This window comes from Schistocerca cancellata, chromosome 7, assembly GCF_023864275.1.
Source record: "Schistocerca cancellata isolate TAMUIC-IGC-003103 chromosome 7, iqSchCanc2.1, whole genome shotgun sequence".
In the NCBI taxonomy this organism is placed as follows: Eukaryota; Metazoa; Arthropoda; class Insecta; order Orthoptera; family Acrididae; genus Schistocerca; species Schistocerca cancellata.
The window spans coordinates 222,579,395-222,605,798 of record NC_064632.1 but is presented as its reverse complement, the minus strand read 5'-3'; the positions used below and the strand labels follow the sequence as shown (position 1 = coordinate 222,605,798).

The window sequence follows — 26,404 nt, the reverse complement described above, 5'->3', positions numbered from 1 at the left end:
TAGCGTAGAGTCGGGAGGACTCATGGTCGGTCCGGAGTCTGGCGTCTGGCGTATAACTGGCCACCGAACGATCCGCTATCTTCTCTTTCTGGGGGGGGGGGGGGGAGGGGGGTGAAGGATGTATGGCAGTGTTTACTGCAACAGTAGTGTGAATTACGGTTCATTTATCTCTTCAGACTACTTGTGTGTCGTCCCGTGGGTGATAGTGACATTGGACAGTAGCATCTTAGTAATGTTTTTGTACTTTCAACATTGCAGCACAGTCTGCAGTCGTGATAATCTAATATATAAGAAACTATCAGCCTCGATTGCGGTAATGAAACTAACCTTTACCTAGGTTTAAAATGGTTCAAATGGCTCTGAGCACTTTGCGACGTAACTTCTGAGGTCATCAGTCACCTAGAACTTAGAACTAATTAAACCTAACTAACCCAAGGACATCACACACATCCATGCCCGAGGCAGGATTCGAACCTGCGACCATAGCGGTCGCTCGGTTCGAGACTGTAGCGCCTAGAACCGCACGGCCACTCAGGCCGGCCTTTACCTAGGTTTTTCGCCCAAATAATTGAGCCTTCTTCAAAAGATATACCTGAATCTATAATTTGTCCAAGAGGTCATGGTCTAGAAATAAAAGTAGAACAGCCTGAGTAGGCGTAGTCACATTTTAAAAATGCGGTTCATAAGTACTAAGTCAACACCAAGACTTTACTTAAGCCCTGACGTGCGCCTCGTCTCCATGGAAGCCGTGCGGTGGGCCTCGGGAGCTCACGTGAAACTAAGTAAGACTAGACAACGCGCTGTGAATCAACATGGCAGGGAACATTGCCAATGTCTGACTGAGACCATGACTGTCAAAGATAAAGACCAACGCAGTTATATCTTAAAACAAATAACTTATAGAAAGGTTTAAAATCTTATACATAAAGCCTCTGCACTAGGTTATGACTAAAATGTAACAAACTGTGCATGTATTTATGTAAGTTCGAACACACTACCCCTACTTACACTATTAGAATATATCGGCCCTTTCACAACGAATGCTGCATAACGCACCCATCGTTATTAATGAAAGATGACATAGGTCATAAAACAGCGAAACTGTAGTATGTAAACGCCATAATGCAGTAATCTCGGTTAACCTGTACACCTGGCATATAAGTGGTTACTAGCCCACGAGCGGTGAAATGGAGCCTCAGGTGAAGTTTAGCTGGTCCGTCTCGACCTTCTGGAATTTAATTCCCTTTATATTTATTTGTAGTTGCAATCCAGAGACTTTTATCTTTGACAGTCATGGTCTCTTGGACAAATTATAGATTCAGGTATATCTTTTGAAGAAGGCTCAATTATTTGGGCTGAAACCTAGGTAAAGGTTGGTTTCATTACCGCAATCGAGGCTGATAGTTTCTTATATCTTAGTAATGTGCCTTACTACCTGTTAAGTAAGGCCATGAGCTGTCGAAAGTGGTCTCTGTCGTCATGTCTTCGGCCAAGGGGGCGGATGAGTGGGGAAGGGAACTCCGTTGTCTTTTCATATGTCCTGCAGGCGTGATTTTGGAAGCCAGGAAGGACTTCCATTTCTTGTGCTGCATCGTGCAGGGGTTGTGCTAGAAATAGTAGGATAGTTGAAGTATACTCCGGAGGGCGTCGTCTTACATCTGCTAGATAGAGCGTAGCTGGTAGTTAGCTGAAGTGCCCCTTGCCTCATGTGCATAATCCATGATTGGGCGGACACAAGCCCGGGAGAGTGTTCAAATGGATCTTAGCACTATGGGACTAAACTACTGAGGTCATCAGTCCCCCAGAACTTAGAACTACTTAAACCTAACTAACCTAAGGACATCACACACATCTATGCCCGAGGCAGGATACGAACCTGCGACCGTAGCGGGTACACTGTTCCAGACTGTAGCGCCTAGAACCGCTCGGCCACTCCGGCCGGCAAGCCCGGGATAGTGTGAAGCCACAGTCAACTGTCAGGGCGGATACTCCATGCAGGAGTGGACAGAGTGCGCCAAATCGTTGCTGCACCTTCCGTTTAACATCGCGCACACGCTTTCGGCAGCTGAGCATAGGTTCAAGGGTGACGCCCAAGGTACACTACTGGCCATTAAAATTGCTAAACCAAGAAGAAATGCAGATGAAAAAACCGGTATTCATTGGACAAATATACTATACCAGAACTGACAGGTGATTACATTTTCACGCAATTTAGGTGCATAGAACCTGAGAAATCAGTACCCAGAACAACCACCTCTGGCCATAATAACGGCCTTGATACACGTGGGCATTGATTCAGAGCATGGATGGCGTGTACAGGTACAGCTGCCCATGCAGCTTCAACACGATATCACAGTTCATCAAGAGTAGTGAATGGCGTATTGTGACGAGCCAGTTGCTCGGCCACCATTGACCAGACTTTTTCAGTGGGTGAGAGATCTGGAGAATGTGCTGACCAGTGCAGCAGTCGAACATTTTCTGTATCCAGAAAGGCCCGTACAGGAACTGCAACATCCGGTCGTGCATTATCCTGCTGAAATGTAGGGTTTCGCAGGGATCGAATGAAGGGTAGAGCCACGGATCGTAACATATCTGAAATGTAACGTCCACTGTTCAAAGTGCCGTCAATGCGAACAAGATGTGACCGAGACGTGTAACCAATGGCACCCCATACCATCATGCCAGGTAATACGCCAGTATGGCGATGACGAATACACGCTTTCAATGTGCGTTCACCGCGATGTCGCCAAACGCGGATGCGACCATCATGATGCTGTAAACAGAACCTGGATTCATCCGAAAAAATGACGTTTTGCCATTCGTGCACCCAGGTTCGTCGTTGAGTACACCATCGCAGGCGCTCATGTCTGTGATGCAGCGTCAAGGGTAACTGCAGCCACGGTTCCGAACTGATAGTCCATGCTGCTGCAAACGCCGTCGAACTGTTCGTGCAGATGGTTGTAGTCTTGCAAACGTCCCCATCTGTTGACTCAGGGATAGAGACGTGGCTGCACAATCCGTTACAGCCATGCAGATAAGATGCCTGTCATCTCTACTGCTAGTGATACGAGGCCGTTGGGATTAAGCATGGCGTTCCGTATTACCCTCCTGAACCCACCGTTTCCATATTCTGCTAACAGTCATTGGATCTCGACCAACGCGAACAGCCATGTCGCGATACGATAAACCGCAATCGCGATAGGCTACAATCCGACCTTGATCAAAGTAGGAAACGTGATGGTACGCATTTCTCCTCCTTACACGAGGCATCACAACAACGTTTCACCAGGCAACGCCGGTCAACTGCTGTTTGAGTATGAGAAATCGGTTGGAAACTTTCCTCATGTCAGCACGTTGTAGGTGTCGCCACCGGCGCCAACCTTGAGTGAATGCTGTGAAAAGTTAATCGTTTGCATATCACAGCATCGTCTTCCTGTCGGTTTAATTTCGTGTCTTTAGCACGTCATCTTCGTGGTGTGGCAATTTTAATGGCCAGGAGTGTATTTTGCAGCATCAGCCTATTGTATAGCCTCGCTGAAGAGCTGTGGTTGCGGCATCACTGGACGACGTCTCTTGGCGAACAGTAGAGCTTGGCTCTTACTCTCATTGAAGCCTATCCTCCACCTGGCTGCCCAGTCCCTAGGTGTGAACATACTTCCTGCAATAGTCGATGTATGACTACCAGCCATTGGCTTCTCGTAAGGAGGGTGGTGTCGTCTGCATAAATTGCCCGAGTAGCTTGGAGTGTCGTGGGCAGGTCTGACGAACAAAGCGACTAGAGGACTGGCCCAAGGACGGATCCTTGGTGATACCTGCCTCAGCGCATCGGATGGTAGAAATGGCCTCAACGACTTGGACTACGAACGTCCTCCCTTGGAAATAACTTCCCATCAGCTGAATGTAGTGGCCATGAAACCCAAAAGTGAAAGGTTATACTGTAAGCCTGGATGCCAAAAGCTGTCAAACGCTCCCTTCATATCCAAAAAGAGGGCACGAGAGTATTCCGCATGCTTGAAGGCGACCGTGGTCTCTTCTACCACTCGAAGGAGTTGGAACGTGGTTGAATGCCCTTGTACGAACCAATTGCTGTGGAATTAGAAGCGTATCTTCCGTGATTTTCTGAGATATCCGTACCATGAGGTGCTAGCCGCCGAGAGGAAGACCGGCGACCTAAACACGCGTCAGTGGAGACACTCTGGCACGGTATAATGTGGACACGTAACCGCGCGGAAGTGAATTGGTGGCTGCGACTGTAGCGCTGTTTACCGCGACATGCACGCCGCATAGTGGCTTCACATCCTCAGAGCTGCGCAATACCAGCATCCAACAGCCCACTTCCACTGGACTCACCATAAGCCATTTCTCCCAAAATGGCGTGAAAGAGTACGGTAGCGGACACCCATTCCTGCTCTCTATTTATACTCTTATACTCGCGAGAACTGTCAGCCGCGCTGAGTGGCCGCGTGGTTTGAGGCGCCGTGTCACGGATTGCGCGGCCCCTCCCGCCGGAAGTTCGAGTCCTCCCTCGGGCATGTGTGTGTGTGTGTGTGTGTGTGTGTGTGTGTGTGTGTGTGTGTGTGTTTGTGTGTGTATTGTTCTTAGCATAAGTTATTTTAAGTAGTGTATAAGGCTAGGGACCGATGACCACAGCAATTTGGTCCCTTAGAAATTCACACACATTTGATCATTTGAACTGTCATTTGCTGATAGTACCTATTTCCGTAGTCTCTTAACTTGCCACATCACTGCAAAGGTCGCGTCGTCATCTTGTCTTTACTATTAGTGATGTTGCTGAATTTGCAGTAATTGGTAAAACGTGGCGGTTTGTAATTCCTGATTAACTGTTTTGACTGCTACTGGCTCTCACTCTTGCTCGAGTCTTCCTGTATTTTGATAATCATCTGGTTTAGCTTGGACTATGAAGCAATTTCCACTTTTCCTCGTTACAGGCTATCATATGTTATGCCCACTCCCTGTCCAAATTCAGTATATTGTTCACATTCAAACAAAATTTGTCCAAGCGTGCCCAACAATCCACAGCTGCACGCCTGTGCCCTGATTTTGTTAATTCGAAATAAATACACAGGATGTGGAGCTTGTCCTGTCAAAAAGTGCATCACAGATTTGGAGGAGTTCGTGTAATTTATTGGAAGTGCTTGACGGATGCTTGTGAAAAATACACGGGCTTGCCTTAATGTTGTTCCCGCGTCCCAGTCACGTCGCCATTCATAATACATCCATTCATTTAACTGTGTCTTGTCAATGACGTCGTAGACAGTCAGTTCCTGTAAGTTTGCTAAATTGCCTCTGTGTAAGTAGTGACAAGCAGTTAGATGCCGTACTTGTCTTTGGGACAAGTTCTAACAAGACCAGGATTCTTCGACACGCGTTGTACAAAAAGCGCCCATTGGTCAGAGCAGCATTGCTCTGCAGACTCGATATAATGTGAGAGTGACATATTCACTTCGTAATTTCGGGCCACGAACACTTTAGGCGGACTAACTATTGCTCTCAATATGACATCGTGATGTACTTTTATCGCAGACATTGGTATTCCGTTGTAAATAATGTTAATATTTTCTGCGTAACTTTTGTAGTTATCTGTTTAATATTAGAAAATCCGTTTTTCGTCGAAAATGGCATCTAAATATTTGCATGTTTCGCATCTTAGAATGGGGACACCGGCTAGCTTTAATGCAGGATTTCTTGCCAGCTGGCTTTATGTAGAATATATACTGTTTTATATGCGGCTGCTGCAAGCTTTTACTGTGAACACCTGATTGAATCAAATGGGTCTAGTTCTGGAGAACATCGAGAATTCGTTGGAATAGAGACCGTCTCGGTTCTGGGATTTTCCAGCACTACTGGGAAAGGAATCGCCGCATCCCCGCACACTCGACACAAGCGACATTATTATCGATGGCGGCAAGGCAGCGTTCTTACGGAAAGCTCATATGGGAAGCAGTAAATAAATGACCTCGATTCGATCACTGCCCGTGCGAAGACTTTCCAGTTGACGGTTTACTGCCAAATGTGGCACGTCCCACCCGGCAAAATCTTGTGGGACTAGGGTTTCCAGGTGCCCAGCTTTGGCCGAAATGACTGGCTTTTTACGATTTTCTCCGGCTAAGTGTATACAAGTCCATCATGTCCGACTTTCGTTCAGCTTCTTAGCGATCGAGTAGAGAATGCACAAGAACACCGTTTACAAAGCCGGCCGCTGTGGCCGAGCGGTTGTAGGCGCTTCAGTCTGGAACCGAGCTACTGCTGCGGTCGCAGGTTAGAATCCTGCCTCGGGCATGGATGTGTGTGATGTCCTTAGGTTAGTTAGGTTTAAGTAGTTCTAAGTTCTAGGGGACTGATGACCTCAGATGTTAAGTCCCATAGTGCTCAGAGCCATATGAATATACTTATATGGATGTGATGTCTGTTCTTTCGGACATGTCCGACGGGCGTTGATATATGTCAACGGGGACGGGTGAAAATGTGTACCCCGACCGGGACTCGAAACCGAGATCTCCTGCGTACATGGCAGACGCTCTATCGATCTGAGCCACCAAGGGCACTGAGGTTAGTGTGACTGCAGGGACTATCTCGCGCACGTCTCCCGCGAGACCCACGTTCTCACCTTGCATGTCCACACTGTGTTGGGGTGGGACACTACGAATGTAGTGTGTGGACATACAAGGTGAGAATGTGGGTCTTTAATAGATTTAAGTGTCAGGAAGTCGTTTCTGAAAGTACAGGGTGTTTCAAAAATGACCGGTATATTTGAAACGGCAATAAAAACTAAACGAGCAGCGATAGAAATACACCGTTTGTTGCAATATGCTTGGACAACAGTACATTTTCAGGCAGACAAACTTTCGAAATTACAGTAGTTACAATTTTCAACAACAGATGGCGCTGCGGTCTGGGAAACTCTATAGTACGATATTTTCCACATATCCACCATGCGTAGCAATAATATGGCGTAGCCTCTGAATGAAATTACCCGACACCTTTGACAACGTGTCTGGCGGAATGGCTTCACATGCAGATGAGATGTACTGCTTCAGCTGTTCAATTGTTTCTGGATTCTGGCGGTACACCTGGTCTTTCAAGTGTCCCCACAGGCCAATCCACGCCGCCTCCTGTATGTTTCGGATAGCCCAAAGCAATCACACGATCATGGAAATATTCATTCAGGAAATTAAAGACGTCGGCCGTGCGATGTGGCCGGGCACCATCTTGTATAAACCACGAGGTATTCGCAGTGTCGTCTAAGGCAGTTTGTACCGCCACAAATTCACGAAGAATGTTCAGATAGCGTGATGCAGTAATCGTTTCGGATGTGAAAAATGGGCCAATGATTCCTTTGGAAGAAATGGCGGCCCAGACCAGTACTTTTTGAGGATGCAGGGACGATGGGACTGCAACATGGGGCTTTTCGGTTCCCCATATGCGCCAGTTCTGTTTATTGACGAAGCCGTCCAGGTAAAAATAAGCTTCGTCAGTAAACCAAATGCTGCCCACATGCATATCGCCGTCATCAATCCTGTGCACTATATCGTTAGCGAATGTCTCTCGTGCAGCAATGGTAGCGGCGCTGAGGGGTTGCCGCGTTTGAATTTTGTATGGATAGAGGTGTAAACTCCGGCGCATGAGACGATACGAGGACGTTGGCGTCATTTGGACCGCAGCTGCAACACGGCGAACGGAAACCCGAGGCCGCTGTTGGATCACCTGCTGCACTAGCTGCGCGTTGCCCTCTGTGGTTGCCGTACGCGGTCGCCCTACCTTTCCAGCACGTTCATCCGTCACGTTCCCAGTCCGTTGAAGTTTTTCAAACAGATCCTTTATTGTATCGCTTTTCGGTCCTTTGGTTACATTAAACCTCTGTTGAAAACTTCGTCTTGTTGCAACAACACTGTGTTCTAGGCGGTGGAATTCCAACACCAGAAAAATCCTCTGTTCTAAGGAATAAACCATGTTGTCTACAGCACACTTGCACGTTGTGAACAGCACATGCTTACAGCAGAAAGACGACGTACAGAATGGCGCACCCACAGACTGCGTTGTCTTCTATATCTTTCACATCACTTGCAGCGCCATCTGTTGTTGAAAATTGTAACTACTGTAATTTCGAAAGTTTGTCCGCCTGAAAATGTACTGTTGTCCCAAGCACATTGCAACAAACGGTGTATTTCTATCGCTGCTCGTTTAGTTTTTATTGCCGTTTCAAATATACCGGTCATTTTTGAAACACCCTGTATTTGTATGGAGCGTAGCCATGTATGGAAGTGAAACATAGACGATAACTAGTTTGGACAAGATGAGAATAGAAGCTTTCGAAATGTGGTGCTACAGAAGAATGCTGAAGATTAGATGGGTAGATCACACAACTAATGTGAAGTATTGAATAGAATTGGGGAGAAGAGAAGTTTGTGGCACAACTTGGCTGGAAGAAGGGATCGGTTGGTAGGACATGTTCTGAGGCATCAAGGGATCACCAATTTAGTATTGGAGGGCAGTGTGGGGGGTAAAAATCGTAGAGGGAGACCAAGAGATGAATACACTAAAGAGATTCAGAAGGATGTAGGTTGCAGTAGGTACTGGGAGATGAAGAAGCTTGCCCAGGATAGAGTAGCATGGAGAGCTGTATCAAACCAGTCTCAGGACTGAAGACCACAACAACAACAACAACGCAATGCATAGGAAGAAATAAAAGCAAAACACGAGTCATGCTCAGTAAATACGGAAAGGTTAACAGAATAGAAAAAATCAAGTATCTAAAGGAATCCAACATAGAACGATCAGAAAAACTTCAGAAAGCGTAGAAACTCACATGGACGCTCTACAAATAAAGAAACATATCAAGGCAGGCGAAACTGAGGTACTATAATAGAGCTGTACTACAAGAAGCACTCTACGCATCAGAAACGACCACTGCCGCAGCATCGGGAATCACAGAGACAGAAAAAATAGAACGTAAAATCCTGAGAAAATCTTTTAGAGCAATACAGGCAGATGGTACATGAAGAGGCCAGCCAAAGTATCATACGAACGCACATGCAGACTGACAGACATGATCAGAAAAGGACGTCTAACATTCTGTGGACACATACGTAGAATGAAAAATAGACTCATAAAGATTTTTGATATAGTAAACAGCTCAATAAAAAGCAGTTTGCTTCAAGAAATAGAAGAAGACTTAAAACAATCAGGAATTAATAGGGGAAATGATGAACGAAAGATAAAAATTCAGAAACAAAATTATGAACTCGTAGTTTGAACTAAAAGAAAGGTAGAAAACAGAGAAAATATGAACATAACAAGGAAAAAAAGAACATAGTCAAAAAATGAAGACATTTTGGGAAGAAACAAAGAAGAAGGGAACAAGAGTAAATGGAACAGTCCTGTTAACATTGTATTAAGAACAAAAGCGTGTAATAATAATAATAATAATAATAATAACAATAATAACATTATCAATTTTGAGTGCTTGCGAGTGTATGTGCAACCATTCTCATATGGTATTAAAATGTAAAAATATTTTGTGTATTATAAGTGCGAGCCTTTGTCGAACAAACACATCATAATCTGCGTATTTAGAATTTGACATGCCTTTTCCGATAAACACAATGTGTGTAAAACAATAGTAAGTTGAACTACGTGCAACTTGTTTCCTACATATAATATGAAAGGACAGCTTGGAAAATGAAACATTTTGATGGTACGCTATTAGTTTGCCTCTCCGCTGCATAGTAAGCTCAATGTGTAGACTGCGAAAAGAATATATATGGCGAGCGTATATTATTAATGAACTGTTCGACGCTCTTTTCGATACTCACACTTAGAAATTTCTATCGCCACAGATGAATATTTTTCTTAAAAACGGTTCTAGTTATCTATGGATATGATCCATGACCATGTGTCATAGATACAACGGTTCACTGGAATAAAAATGCATAAAGAAAACATTACATTGCGCTCGCTTTTAATCAGAAGCCCAGTCTTCTGTTTTCGAATTGCTGTTCAGTGAGCTATGTTATCGTTATTATTGTTTCTCGACAAAAGAGTACTATGAAAAAAAAAATAGTTTCATCGTAAGCTTGAAATTTCACTGTTTATACCAGCAATTTTTTTTGTTGTTTACTGTTAGTAAAATGTTTTGCTTTGGTTCTCTGCTCTCTTACACGTGATATACGACGAAATCCCCTGCGGCAGTGCAGGAGGTAGAGACGCTTGCATAATGTGTTATATAGAGCGCCAAGCAGTTCTCTTAGGTTATACACTGCCACTCGTCACGGCAAACGGATCGTAAAAGTCTTTTTGTACGCGAGTGTACCGCTGTTACAGACAAAAAGAATAGGTATGTCTGCTCGTGTTTCAACCGAAGCCACATTGAAAGAAAATAAAAAGACAATCATGTTTTAATAACTTTCGTTTTCCCCATTGTGGCACACATTTGCGTAGTATGCTAAAGCTTTCTCGGTTTTGCCAGGTATCGAAATTGCGCCATCAGGACGGCTTCGTTTGCGGTATGTTCCCGCCGTGACAGCTTATTACAACAGACCGACAGTATATCACGAACTGGTCGTGCAACAAACGAAATTTCGCCGGGAAGCACGCGCTTACGAAATGACACCGCGTGCGCACGTTGTCAGATACGGGCTGGCGACGCGCAGGGCTAAATTCGCATGTTGACATGTGTGCACGTAGGCGAGCCGGCGAGTTTTTGCCGTTCCGCGATTCAATTAAACAGTACGTGCTTTCACATTTAGCCAGCAGATACACCGTGTTGCGACCAGCGCCCGGCCGCGGTCAGAGTTTCTGTCGTGTTGTCGCCCCCGGTGAACATATTATTGTTTGTCACCGCGGGTAAACAAATCACTTAGCTATTTGCAAGTCAGCGGGAAATGTTGGAGGTGCCGGAGGCAAACGGCCTACATGACACTGGGCGAGCTTCTACCTGGTACATTGTGTAGCTTGTAATTGCCGCTTGGTTGTGTTAAGGGGTAGACTGTCTTGGACAATTCATTTGGCTTCAAATCTTAACGTTGTCATTTGCAGCCTATCTCTTTTGAAGAACTCACAAAAATTAAGTATAGGACGCTAACAGTTTCGTTAACCCCTTCACTACTAAAATGAATTTTGGCTGTGGATAGTAAACATTAGTATAGCCAGAGATATAATGTGATTATACAAAAATAATTATAATTCACAACCATCAATTTTGATTAGACTTTAACATTTTTGCTTGTCGTCATTAAATAGCACCATGAACTGCATAATACGGTCGATCGACAAAAAGATATCAAATCAACTAAATGATGAGGCCTGTTGCTTCTACCAAAGTTGCTATTCATGTATTTATGTTCCTACGCTACTGTTTGTTGGAGATCGTTTGTCAAGCGATAAATGGGCAAAAATAGAGAGGGTGGCACAAACATTTAAAGGCACAACTATACACACTATGCAAGAAACGAATCTGAGGACTTTATAATAAGGAGTTAACTATTGATTTTTTTTTTTTTTTTTTTTTTTTTTTTTTTTTTTTTTTTTTTTTTTTTTTTGCTGTAACAACATAAACTTTCTACAACTACATCTGTTCTCAGTAAGTCGTTACGGTTTCTGATGGAGGCTGTTTCTGGTACCACTATCTGATTTCTCCCACCCTCCCACCTCCTCTCCCCTTTCCCCCTTGCACTGATGAATGGCGCATCGGAAGAATCATTGTCTGTACCAGCTCTAATTTCTTGAATTGTGGATATTTCGCGATACATAGGTGGGGTGTAGTAATATGCTTCCCGACTCTTTCCGGGGCTCGCTCCCCCGGAATTCCAACTGTAAACCTGTCCGTGCTGCACGTCTGTCTTGTACTGTCTGCCACTTGAGTTTGTTGAGCATCGGCGTAAAGCTCTCGCGCCATTTAAAACATCCCGTGATGAAACGCGCTGCTTTTTGTTGGATCTTGTCTACTTCTTCTAGTAATTGAACCTGATAAGAGTCCCAGACTGACGAGCAGTACTCAAGAATCGATCTAACAACTATTTTGTAAGCTACTTCTTTCACGAATGAATTACGTTTCCTAAGAATTATGCCTGTGAATCTGGCATCTGCTCTTCCTAAAATTTGTCTTAAGTGACCGTTCCGTTCCAGGCCGTCCGGACAGTAACTCCTAGGTATTTTACTGTACTTATATTTCCATAGACTTTTCGCCATTAGCGTAGTTGTACAGTAGTGGATTTCTTCTCCTATTTAAGGACAGCACATTTATTTGCGTTGAGAGTCAACTGCCAGTTCCTACACCAGTCATCAGTCCTCAGGAAGTCGTCTTGCAGTTCACTATTCTCTTCTGGCGTACTGGAGTCTTATACACAATGTTATGGCTATAAGTTCATTTCACACAAACTGTTTAAAGTAATAACAGCCAGTTTCAATGCATGAATTAGAACTGCACATACAGAGGTGTCCAGAAAAATGTAGAAACTCGTCGATAGTTAATATCTTTGGATTTTGCGCGGTCGCGTAGTCCATTGTTTTCTCAATAGATCTTGGCGCACGTTCTCTAGCGAGTGACAGTGCAACTGGAATGAAATAAGATTGTCATTTGAACAACGCAAGGCCTTACTGAAGTGGCACTGGAAGTACGAAAACATGGAGGTACAGCGGCAATGACGTAATGTGTACGGAAATCATCCACTAACGTATACAACAATTTATGGTATTCGGAATAAATTTGAAACTGACGCTACTGTTCAGGTTGTGTATAAGGAAAGGTCTGGTCGACCAAAAACATCAACAATTTTAGCTTCTAGCGCTGCTGTGTTGCAACATTTTACTTGGTCACGTCAGGAATCTGTGAAGCAGGGTGCACATGAAAGCGGGGTAAGCCCATCAAGCGTACGACCACTTCTGAAGGCTGCAGAATGGGAAGTCCACATTCCAAGGTAGCTGCACGTTATGAACAAGGACTACCCGGATCGAAGGGTGGAATACTGCGAGTGGTTTGAAGGCATGCTTCGCGAGGATGAATGGTTTGCAGGGATGGTTATCTGGTCTAACGAGGCCCAATTGAAACCGGACGGCACCGTAAACCGCCACGATTGCGTGTACTGGGCTTCTGAAAAGCTTCACGTTCACGTGGACAAACATGTTAAACTACCGGGTGTTAAGTGTGGTGTGGTGTGTCATGCCACCGTTTGATAGCCCATTCTTCTTTGAAGGTACCGTAACTGGTAAGGTGTATCTTCATACGCTGCAAACATCGATTTTACTTGCGATCCGAGAGGTGTTAGGAAATGGAAGATTTTACCTACCACAAGATGGCGCTCCGTCTCTCTTCACTGCCACTGAGATGTCAGGGCCTACATGGATGAAAATCTAATTGGACGATGGATAGGTCGAAGAGATACTGATGAGTATCCACCATCGTCTCCAGAAGTTACACCTCCTGCTTCTACTTTCTACTTCTTCATCTTTCTTCTTGACTGCCCTTGTATCACTGCCGTAAAATACTACACTCCAGACAAAAAAAGAAAAAAAATAGTCTTTTTCTTAGTTGTATCAGAATTAATTTTGCTGTCAAAAAAGCTTTTCACCTTTTGGAAAGCTTTTTACTTACTGATGTTCTACTTCTTGTCTCTTGCACAGAGCTTACATTTGCTATGTGGCTAATAGAAATTGCTTGTTCGAATGTGTATCCTTGCGGGACGACATTCTGCATCGTACAAGGCAACTGTGCATATTGCAGAGTTTTATATTTTTGATTTGTGTCGTTGCGGGAGCTTCTTGTCACAGCAACTGTTGTCCGCCATTTCAACCGTGTTAGCAATGCTTGGTGTAGATGGTGGACAATGACTGGTGTGCTTTTTGGTAATATGATCTCGGAGCAACTCAAATCTAAAATGCACCGCTCTGAAATTCGCCCATTTTCCTTGTACGGTGCAGAATAATGGCCTGCAACAAAAATAGCACGGCGACGACTTGCTGCAGTGGAAATTAGAATGTTTCGGTGGACGTCCATCCTGACATTTCACGATCATGTGTACAATCAAGAAACTCACATGTTGTACGAAGTGGCATCTATGGCGAGGAGGTGAATCAAAGCTGTTCATGGTGGTATGGACAAGTACTTCGAGGAGGTATAGAAGTAACAGCAAAACGCGGGTTTTCGTTGATGGAATATCAAGTAGGCTCCATATAGACGTCAAGATAGCGGATCTGCGCCCTTACTTACACATTTAAAGACAGGTAGCCAAAAGAGCGGACTCCGCTACATTCCGGGACAAACGCTGAGGAAGAAGACGAAATGTCTTCCGATCCAGTTCCATTCTGACGTAATCTCATATTTACTGACCCTCATCTCGTTCGTCTTTCCCACATTTATCTTCATTTCATACTCTTTCTCCCATTTCTGTGACCCTGTCCACCATACATGTTAGTTCTTCCTCTGTTCTGCCCACAGTGAATGGTCATCAGAATAGTTATTTGTTGGCTTCTTTACTGACACTGGAGTTCCTCCATCGCACTTAAATAGTTTGAACTGACCACGAATCGTGTGCGTTACGTCGATTTGTCCGTGTCTGTGCTACTTCCGCGCAGTTTGCACGGTTGCGACCCGATCAGTTACGGAAAGATATACCCTGTCTGTTTATAAGCTCGTCAGTGTGCAGTCACCTCGCTAACTCGCAAGCTGTTACCTCAGATAATCGCAACACAAGCTCTCACTGGGCCCGTCCATAAAACAGAAAATTCGCAAATGTCTCCTCCATTGCTGCTGTTCGCATGTGGAACACGTTACTGTGCGCTTGGTGCACACTTCAGTACCGTGTTAGATGTAAGAATGAGCTGGAGCACTAAGTTTTGCGAACCTCGTAACTTTCACCTAAAACGATTTACACATTTGGCCATTTTTCTGTGTCAAACAGTGAAGAAACTCCTCTCACCATCCCATAGTCACGCATCTTTCTCTTTCCGTTTCTCACTAGTCACATCGCTTCTTTCTCCCGCTCTTCGCAAGTCGTGTTCTATAACATTTGTTTTCTTTCTCTCTTTCATCCCTTCTCTCACGTCCACTAATACCACAGACCTCAGTCTACATCTGCCTACCTGTGATTTGTCTTTATTATTATGCGGTTCCCAAAAAATATAAACTGAGTTTTATCTTCCCTAGCAATTACTGCTGTGGCCGTGTTGGTATAGCGAGGGAACGCTAGATTCCCGTTCTGGAACTTCCGGATTCGATTCCGTGTAGGAGCAGAGATTTTTCCTCGTTCTGGTTGCTTCGCGATGACTCTATGTCCACTCAGCCAGCTTCAGATGAGTATGTGGCTTCTTTCCCCAGGGATCAAAGGCGCACCGCCCCCTCCCCACTCCCCCTCTATTCAGAGGCCGCGGCGAAGAAGGGCTACAGCCCGTCCAATGGTATGGTCACGGTCTGTGCACAGACATTTTGCCTTCACTTTAAGGAGCTACTGATTTCATTTTTATACAGTATGTTAAAAAAAGGTGTCGAACATTTTGAGAGATGCTATTACTCATCGAAATAAAACGAACAATAACAGCAATAAACATGGATCCCAAAACGCATACTTTCTGAGATATGAATACTTGTTGCTAGCAGTTGTGCGTATGAGTACAGTTGTTGCAACAGGGTCAGCAGAGTGTTTTGATGTCTTTCAGTATCACAGTACTCGACGTCCACAACAGTGTGAGCAGTAGATAGAGTGCAGTCGTTTGTTGGTTCTAAGGTTGATTTGCGGGAGCGGAGCAAACAGCGGGGTCATCGGTCCGATCGGATTGTGGAAGGATGGAGAACGAAGTCGGCCGTGCCCTTTCAAAGGAACCAACACGACATTCGCCTGAATAGATTTAGGAAAATCATGGAAAACCTAAATCAGTGTGGACGGACGCGTATTTGAACCGTCGTTCTCCCGAATGTAGTCATTTGTGCAGTTCGATTTGTATTGTACTGTAGTTCTATTCATGTTAATGTGTATTGTTGTACAGATAATTACCTGCGACTGTATAGCGACTGTATAGCAGTGTGTTACTTAGTTACGCAGAAAACTTTTGTATTAACTCTTGTTGCGGTACAAATGGTTCAGTCGATTTTGTTAACAGTTTTTCACCACCTGTTTGTCATGAAGCCTGTTGCTCGCGGATATGATTTTCAGTTGTCGTTTGGAGTAACCACCTAGGCCATATCCTCTGCGCTCGAAAAGATTATTCTCCTGATAAGGCTTTTACAATTCACAAAAGAAAATTTTAAGGATGTCAAGAAGATATTAGGTAAGAGAAGAAAGCAAGGAGAAAATACGTCAAAAGTCATCAACAAAGAAAGGAAACCTTCGTGGCAGGAAGAAAAAAAAGCACTCCGTCATCAGGCCACAAGTGCCCCATCGGGACCATCCGACCGCCGTGTCATCCTCAGCAGAGGATGAGGAGAGGAGGGGCGTGTGGTCATCACACCGCTCTCCCGGCCGTTATGATGGTTTTCTTTGACCGGAGTCGCTACTATTCGGTCGAGTAGCTCCTGAATTGGCATCACAAGGCTGAGTGCACCCCGGTGGCAGGAAGAAGAGTTTTTGAAAATATGTAAAGGATTCTTCCAAAAACTGTATAAAGGACAACATGAAACAAATACACGTGATGAAATAGACGGAGACGAAAGAAATATCACCATCGCAGAGGAAATAGAAACAGAAGATCTGCTGGTATGTATGTAGAGAAAGCTGTATTACAAATGAAAAACGGCAAAGCTCCTGACATCACAATGTAAACGATCAAAGCCGCAGGAGCTGTTGGAATTTGGTGGCTGTATTTTAGATAGTGTTGACATATGGAAAGCTTCCTGATGATTGGGCAAAGGCAGTTATTGTACCTATCTTTAAGAATGGTAGCAAGGCGCTCTGTGAGCATTGCAGAGGAATAGCACTACTGTGCCACTGCATGAAAGTTTATAAAAATATAATTTTACAGAAGATCAGGAACAATATATATCCACAGTTAGGAGAGAAACAACAAGGATTACATCGAGGGAGATCAACTATATATGCCATATTTGCAGCCAGATAGGTTGTAGAAAAGAGATGGGAATTTTGGAAAGAGATCATAGTTGCACTGTTAGAACCGCAGAGATATAGTAAGATCTGAATACACTGGAACTGTCAAAAGGAGTGTAACTGAGAATCAGAAACATGTACAGAAAATGCCTGAATTACGTTATGATAGACGACAAAAAATCAGACTTGTTAGTAGCGCACAGAGAGGTTCGGCAAGGAAATGTGCTCTCACCAGTGCTTTTTAATATTGTCACGGACAACATCATAGGGAATGTTCGCCAAGAACAATAGCAGATGATATGAAAATCACAGCATATGGCGAATGATGTGATGATTTGGGAAGAAAATGATCAAAAATGGGAAGAACAGCTGAACACATAACAGAGATTAACTGAAGAAGCAGACACGGAAATGAGCTTAACAAAAAGTGAAATAATGGAAATCAGCAGGAAAAATGAAAGAGTGAAGGATGTAACTTACAGTGGAAAAATAAGCAAAGAAGTAAATGCTTTCAAGTATTTAAGAAGTAAATTAACCAAGAAAGGAAACATAAATGATGAAATTTCGGAGAGAATAGAAATTTGTTCGAAATGTTATTATTGCGTATCGGACGAAGACCAATTGGAAGACCACTAACAAGATGGAGAGACCAAGTGAAGGATGATGTTGGACTGCAGTGGGAGGAGATGCCGAGAGATAGACTATGGGAAAAAAGAGAAGCTTGGAAGAGGCTCTATGAACGACCTGCGTAAGTAGAAACATTTCAGGACGAACAAGAAGAAGAAAAGGCTTTTACAGCGCCTTATGGATTTAGGTTCTCTAGAATAGCTATACAGTGGTCACCTCTCTCAGTGCGTGCGATTGACTTACAGAAAGGAGCGCTACGTTTTGTGGACGAGTATCCTGGAAACTGTGGGCTAAAATTGGCAGCAGCGGAATGCGCGAGCCATCCTCTTGTCTGAGTGGTACTTCGTGACCAGTTGCTGTACTTAGATGCGCAGCTCCTCCTTACGCCTAAAGGCAGACAGAAATGTTGCCATGGTGGACGTCTTGTTGAGTACATTCTACGAACAAGTATTTAGGTCGCAGGAAGTATGCGTTTTCGGAACCTTGATCATTGCAGTTTTCGATGAGTACTTCCATCTCTCGAAACATTCGACACTCATTAAAAAATCCTTTAATATAAAACAGTATTTGAAATATTTTTTTATGGAAATTATGTGAACTGAATCAGTTAACATGATGAGTTTTAGTGAAGGCTCCTGCTTTCTAGTATTACTCGCGTAACTACACTTGAAACTAAGATTTCTTATTTTAAAAAAATCTTTTATATAATGTAACAGTTTATGATAAAAATTTCTCTGTGGAATAGGAGTTGCCCTAAAGAAGTTAATTTATGTTAGACATAAAACATACTTTACTGCATAACAGACATTTTATGTTATAGGGCAAATGATCAAAAATTTTTGTTGCTGCATCTTAAACTTTCTAAGCTTCTGACAGCTTGAATAATGATTAATAAAGGTTGTTTTTGTTTCAAGTACTGTAGGCATAAACATTTCTATTCTTGTCAAGTTGTGATGGATTATTTATGACGGATCTTAATAGTGAATTTAGTTGCAATAAAATGCCTAACACCTTGAAGAGCTACCTATAAGTTGACTGCGAGTGTACATCACATATTATTCGTACCACTCGCTTTGATGCAATCAATTCTTTCTTTCTAAGTAATGAGTTTCACCAGAAAAGTTTTCCATAAGTTGTTACTGAATAGAAATATGCAAAATATGTTTAGGAGGCTGCTTCGTTTTTTCTACGACAAGCACTTATACGAAGAGCAAAAATAGACGAACTAAATTTTTTGAGTAGCTCATTAATATGTTTCTTCATCAACACGTACACTAAAAATTAGGAGCATTCTGAGAAATGTCATTAAATTCGTGGTGCAGTACCTGTAGGCAGTATCCACTGGAGTCGACAGCGTGAATTTGCAGCTTCAGGACTAATTAAAAACGCCAAAGAAGCGACATTAACAACTGTCCTGCGCAACGGATAAATGCACCACACGGTTAAGAGTTTCTTCTGTTGCTTTCTCTCTAATTGTATGTGTATAAAGTTCGACTAACGTATTTAGTTTTTTAGTTTTGCGGCTACAAGCCTCGACTATGGGAGCCTTACAGAGAGAACACTCGTCGTTACTTAATAAACCTGACCATGTAGCGTGACAGGAAAGAATGTCACGTTGAAGTGATAACAGTACAGTCAATGTTACTTCCCCTAAACTCATGCACTCTTGTTGACAGTTGAGGTCATTTCAAAAAAATGGCTCTGAGCACTATGGGACTTAACTTCTGTGGTCATCAGTCCCCTAGAACTTAGAACTACTTAAACCTAACTAACCTAAGGACATCACACACATCCATGCCCGAGGCAGGATTCGAACCTGCGACCGTAGCAGTCCCGCGGTTCCGGACTGCGCGCCTAGAACCACTAGACCACCGCGGCCGGCGAGGTCATTTCACATTCATGCTAAAGTAACCATTGCTGCACTGCATTTCAGTATTAATATAATAGGTTGTCACTGTTCATGGAAGCTGTTTCGCATCTGTTCCAGTATCAATATGTTCCGATAGCCGAACGCACTGACCAACAGCCACGATGTAATTTTCTTACAAAAGTATCACACATAATTCCGTGCACCATGCCGCGAATGAATAGAATCATAAATTACTTTAATCCTGCAAACCGACGTAATAGATTCAACTCATATTTAACTCTTCATAAAATTCTTAAGACAATTTATACGCGACGCAGTTCGACGTGAGTACTTGCGGCACCCAAACAAACCCCACTGACACACACGCCCGCGACCAGTAGCGCTTGGTCCTTGTTGACGTTAAATAGCCCCCACCAAAAAACAGGTGTGCTCAGCTTCAAAAATTCCAGAAATTGCACAGTAACAGCAAAGATTGCAATACGTCTAGATCAGTACTTCTTTCATTAGCATCATCTACAAAAAGTGGCTCATTGTTTGGATGTCACCACAGTCACACACACTGTCACTTGAAACAATTAGCCACATTGTGAATGAATGTCCAATCAGACGCTTCCCTGGTGGCACTGAGAAGCTCCATCAAGCATCCCACGAGGCACTCCGCTGGATCGAGTCCATCAACATCCGTGTGTAGTCTGAGCCGTTTTAATGCTTGTGTACTATATATAATTTCACATGTTCATTTATATGTATATTTCTTTGTTTTGCTAAATGTGTATTACTGTAATTGATGCATACGATAACAATAATAATCTAAAAAAAGTAACAATTCTACTGAACGAATGTTAAGTGAAAGATCATTCTCATACATAAAATGTAGGTTGTTGTTGTTGTGGTCTTCAGTCCTGAGACTGGTTTGATGCAGCTCTCCATGCTACTTTATCCTGTGCAAGCTTTTTCATCTCCCAGTACCTACTGCAACCTACATCCTTCTGAATCTGCTTAGTGTATTCATCTCTTGGTCTCCCTCTACGATTTTTACCCTCCACGCTGCCCTCCAATACTAAATTGGTGATCCCTTGATGCCTCAACACATGTCCTACCAACAAATCCCTTCTTCTAGTCAAGTTGTGCCACAAACTTCTCTTCTCCTCAATCCTATTCAATACTTCCTCATTATTTGTGTGATCTACCCATCTTATCTTCAGCATTCTTCTGTAGCACCACATTTCAAAAGCTTCTATTCTCATCTTGTCCAAACTATTTATCGTCCATGTTTCACTTCCATATATGGCTACACTCCATACAAGTACTTTTAGAAATGACTTCCTGACACTTAAATCTATACTCGATGTTAACAAATTTCTCTTCTTCGGAAACGCTTTCCTTGCCATTGCCAGTCAAGATTTGATATCCTCTCTACTTCGACCATCATCAGGTATTTTGCTCCCCAAATAGCAAAATTCCTTTAGTACTTTAAGTATCTAATTTCCTAATCTAATTCCCTCAGCATCACTCGACTTAATTCGACTACATTCCATTATCCTCGTTTTGCTTTTGTTGATATTCATCTTATACCCTCCTTTCAAGACACTATCCATTCCATTCAACTGCTCTTCCAAGTCCTTTGCTGTCTCTGACAGAATTACAATGTCATCGGCGAACCTCAAAGTTTTTATTTCTTCTCCATGGATTTTAATACCTACTCCGAATTTTTCTTTTGTTTTCTTCACTGCTTGCTCAATATACAGATTGAATAACATCGGGGAGAGGCTACAGACCTGTCTCACTCCCTTCCCAACCACTGCTTCCCTTTCATGCCCCTCGACTCTTATAACTTCCATCTGGTTTCTGTACAAATTGTAAATAGCCGTTCGCTCCCTGTATTTTACCCTTGCCACCTTCAAAATTTGAAAAAGCATATTCCAGTCAACACTGTCAAAAGCTTTCTCTAAGTCTACAAATGCTAGAAACGTAGGTTTGCCTTTCCTTAATCTTTCTTCTAAGATAAGTCGTAGGATCAGTAATGCCTCACGTGTCTCAACATTTATACGGAATCCAAACTGATCTTCCCCGAGGTCGGCTTCTACTAGTTTTTCCATTCGTCTGTAAAGAATCCGCGTTATTATTTTGCAGCCGTGACTTGTTAAACTGATAGTTCGGTAATTGTCACATTTGTCAACACCTGCTTTCTTTGGGATTGGAATTATTATATTCTTCTTGAAGTCTGAGGGTATTTCGCCTGTTTCATACATCTTGCTCACCGGATGGTAGAGTTTCGTCAGGACTGGCTCTCCCAAGGCTGTCAGTAGTTCTAATGGAATGTTGTCTACTCCCGGGGCCTTGTTTCGACTCAGGTCTTTCAGTGCTCTGTCAAACTCTTCACGCAGTATTATATCTCCCATTTCATCTTCATCTACCTCCTCTTCCATTTCCATAATATTGTCCTCAAGTACATCGCTCTTGTATTGACCCTCTATATACTCCTTCGACCTTTCTGCTTTTCCTTCTTTGCTCAGAACTGGGTTTCCATCTGAGCTTTTGATATTCATACAAGTCGTTCTCTTTTCTCTGAAGGTCTCTTTAATTTTCCTGTAGGCTGTATCTATCTTACCCCTAGTGAGATAAGCCTCTACATCCTTACATTCATCCTCTAGCTATCCCTGCTTAGCCATTTTGCACTTCCTGTCGATCTCATTTTTGAGACGTTTTTATTGCTTTTTGCCTGCTTCATTTACTGCATTTTTATATTTTCTCCTTTCATCAATTAAATTCAGTATTTCTTCTGTCACCGAAGGATTTCTACTAGCCCTCGTCTTTTTACCTACTTGATCGTCTGCTGCCTTCACTACGTCATCCCTCAAAGCTACCCATTCTTATTCTACTGTATTTCTTTCCCCCATTCCTGTCAATTGTTCCCTTATGCTCTCCGTGAAACTCTGTACAACGTCTGGTTTAGTCAGTTTATCCAGGTCCCATCTCCTTAAATTCCCACCTTTTGCAGTTTCTTCAGTTTTAATCTGTAGGTCATAACCAATAGATTGTGGTCAGAATCCACATCTGCCCCTGGAAGTGTCTCTCAGTTTAAAACCTGGTTCCTAAATCTCTGTCTTACCATTATATAATCTATCTGAAACCTGTCAGTATCTCCAGGGTTCTTCCATGTATACAACCTTCTTTCATGATTCTTGAACCAAGTGTTAGCTATGATTAAGTCATGCTCTGTGCAAAATTCTACCAGGCGGCTTCCTCTTTCATTTCTTACCGCCAATCCATATTCAACTACTACGTTTCCTTCTGTCCCTTTTCCTACTGCCGAATTCCAGTCACCCATGACTATTAAATTTTCGTCTCCCTTCACAATCTGAATAATTTCTTTTATTTCATCATACATTTCTTCAATTTCTTCGTCATCTGCAGAGCTAGTTGGCATATAAACTTGTACTACTGTAGTAGGCGCGGGATTCGTATTTATCTTGGCCACAATAATGCGTTCACTATGCCGTTTGTAGTAGCTTACCCGCATTCCTATTTTCCTATTCATTATTAAACCTACTCCTGCATTACCCCTATTTGATTTTGTGTTTATAACCCCGTAGTCACCTGACCAGAAGTCTTGTTCCTCCTTCCACCGAATTTCACTAATTCCCGCTATATCTAACATTAATCTATCCATTTCCCTTTTTAAATTTTCTAACCTACCTGCCCGATTAAGGGATCTGACATTCCACGCTCCGATCTGTAGAATGCCAGTTTTGTTTCTCCTGATAACGACATCCTCTTGAGTAGTCCCCGCCCGGAGATCCGAATGGGGGATTATTTTACCTCCGGAATGTTTTACCCAAGAGGACGCCATCATCATTTAACCATACAGTAAAGCTGCATGCCGTCGAGAAAAAATTACGGCCGTAGTTTCCCCTTGCTTTCAGCCGTTCGCACTACCAGCACAGCAAGGCCGTTTTGGTTAGTGTTAGAAGGCCAGATCAGTCAATCATCTAGACTGTTGCCCTTGCAACTACTGAAAAGGTGCTGCCCCTCTTCAGGAACCACACGTTTGTCTGGCCTCTCAACAGATACCCCTCCGTTGTAGTTGCACCTACGGTACGGCTATCTGCATCGCTGAGGCACGCAAACCTCCCCACCAACCCCACCAACGGCAAGGTCCATGGTTCATGGGGAGGGGGGGGGGGGGGGGGGAATGTAGGTGTACACCCAAAATTGAATCCGCTGGAACTCCGTTCGTGATTTGTTCCCAGTCACTACAGTGTTCTGTTCTTGCGAGATTGTTTGATTTATTCAGCGACAACGTTTTGAATTCTGTTCGTTAGGATGGATTCAGGACTGATATTTATAAAACCATGAATTCCATACAACGTAAATTTTCAGAGAGTAATAAGATCTACATGGACAGATCAGAAAAAGTTACCAACTAGCGATATTCAACAATCTAAGGCGACTTGCAATATTTGGTGAGTGAATGTATAAATAGCATTCTCAGATGAGCTACGGTTCTGGAATCAAAATTGCGATGTGCTAAGTAGACTGGTTCTCAAATGAAACCATAGGGTTCCAGAGACGTTTCTAAGTCTCGTATGTCTGTCTTGTATGTATGGAAACAGAAGCAACAAATGAAAAGTTGTACCAAGATCGGGATTCGAAATTGTGTCTCCTGCTCATCAGGCAGATGCGCTGGCCACTACGCCACCATGGCACGGTGGCTTTGCACGATGCACGGACTACCCTAGCACGCGTCCCTCCTCAGTCCAAATTCCCATTCACGCCTCAGCCCTCTTGGCGTTCCCCCTAAACTCGAACGGCACTGCAGAGGATCTCCATCTGTATTGCTGCAGCTCATCAACGAAAGAACTCCTGCCTGAAACCCAGGAATAGTTGCATTAATCAAGTTAAGCAATAGGCTTCCAGAGATCTTTTCAAGTCTCAAACGTCTGTGCTATTCCACTACATTTTGTATATTAATGTACTGCTTTAGCTGTATTTAGCTCTTCATTATTAGATCACTGCCGGTTTAGCGGCACCTTCAGGTGAACTTATAACTAAAACATGATAGCTAAAATCTCGGAACTCTGTACCCGACATTTGTTTTGCCTTCAGAACAGAACACCACTAAAGACCGGAGAAGCGGACCCATCCACTACATTGGAATCCGGCTGTTTTTTAGTATGACATACCGCATTTTAGAGCTGTTTTGTTCTGACGGACAACGAATATTGGGTACAAAGTTCGGAGCATTTTAGCTCTGATGTTTTAGTTATATGTTCACCTCAAATGTAGCTTTCAGTGCCATGAAACCAGCAGTGATACAATAGCAAGGGACTAATTGCAGCTGAAGCGGTTTACCTGGTGTACCGGTATGAAATGAGCGTTAAGATACAAATGTGTCGATAGGGAACATTTGTTGTGAACGAGCCTTAATTTTTTTTTGTTTGGTTGGTATGACATTTGTCACCGATATTTAGTATACACCAAGTCATGGAACAAACAACATCATATGTTTTCATCGTGTTAACAATGTCGAATTTTGTACCAGAAAGTGATGATTTGCGGAAAGCATTAATTTTTTGTTTTCATTTGAAGAAAAGTGCTGCAGAGTCGCATCGAATGCTTGTCGAGGCATGCGGTGATCACGCTCTATCAGAAACAACATGCAAAAGATGGTTTCAACGGTTCAGAAATAATGATTTTGATGTAAGAAATGAAGAACGTGGAAGACCACCAAAGAAGTTGGAAGACGCCAAATTGCAACCAGTATTGGATGAAGATGATACTTTTGAGTCAGAAGCAAATGACAGCAATGCTAAATGTTGCACAACAAACAATTTCTGACCGTTTGAAAGCTATGGGAAAGGTCCAAAAGTGTGGAAAATGAGTGCCACATGAATTGAATGAAAGACAGATGGAGGAGGAGGATATTAGTGTTTAACGTCCCGTCGACAACGAGGTCATTAGAGACGTAGCGCAAGCTCGGGTGAGGGAAGGATGGGGAAGGAAATCGGCCGTGCCCTTTCACAGGAACCATCCCGGCATTTGCCTGAAGCGATTTAGGGAAATCACGGAAAACCTAAATCAGGATGGCCGGAGACGGGATTGAACCGTCGTCCTCCCGAATGCGAGTCCAGTGTGCTAACCACTGCGCCACCTCGCTCGGTAAAGACAGATGGAAAAACGAAAAAAAAAAAAAAATTTGCTTCAAAGACATGAAAGAAAATCAGTTTTGCATCGAATTGTTACTGGCGATGAAAAATGGATTTATCCTAAACGGGAAAATCGTGGTTTAATCCGCGACAACCATCAACATCGACTGCAAAACCAGATCGATTCGGCAAGAAGACAATGCTCTGTGTTCAGTGGGATCAGAAAGGTGTGGTGTATCATGAGCTAAAACCCGGTGAAACTGTGAATACTAATCGCTACAGACAACAAATGATCAATTTCAACTATGCATTGATCGGAAAAAAGCCCAGAATGGGCCAGACGATATGGCAAAGTAATTTTTTTACACGACAATGCACCTGCACACAAAGCAAAACTGGTTTAGGATACAGTCAAAACACTTGGCTGGGAGCTGCTACCCCACCTGCCGTATTCACCAGACTTGGCCCCTTCCGACTACCATTTATTTTCATCAATGGGACACGCATTGGCCGAGGAACACTTCGATTCCTACGAAGAAGTCGAAAATTGGGTGTATGATTGGTTTGCTTCAAAAGACGAACATTTCTATTGGCGTGGTGTCCACAAATTGCCAGAAAGGTGGTCAGAATGTATAGAAAGCAGTGGTCGGTTCTTTGAATAAAATGTTTTTACTTTTCGATTCAAAATTAGTGTTTCATTTTCACAA

General features: G+C 43.2%; 1 protein-coding gene across 1 annotated transcript in view; it reads left to right on the top strand.

The window, feature by feature from the left end:
• LOC126091977 (autophagy-related protein 16-1-like) overlaps positions 1-26,404 on the top strand; it is a 140,111-nt gene that overhangs the window by 105,486 nt on the left and 8,221 nt on the right. The window lies entirely within an intron of this gene.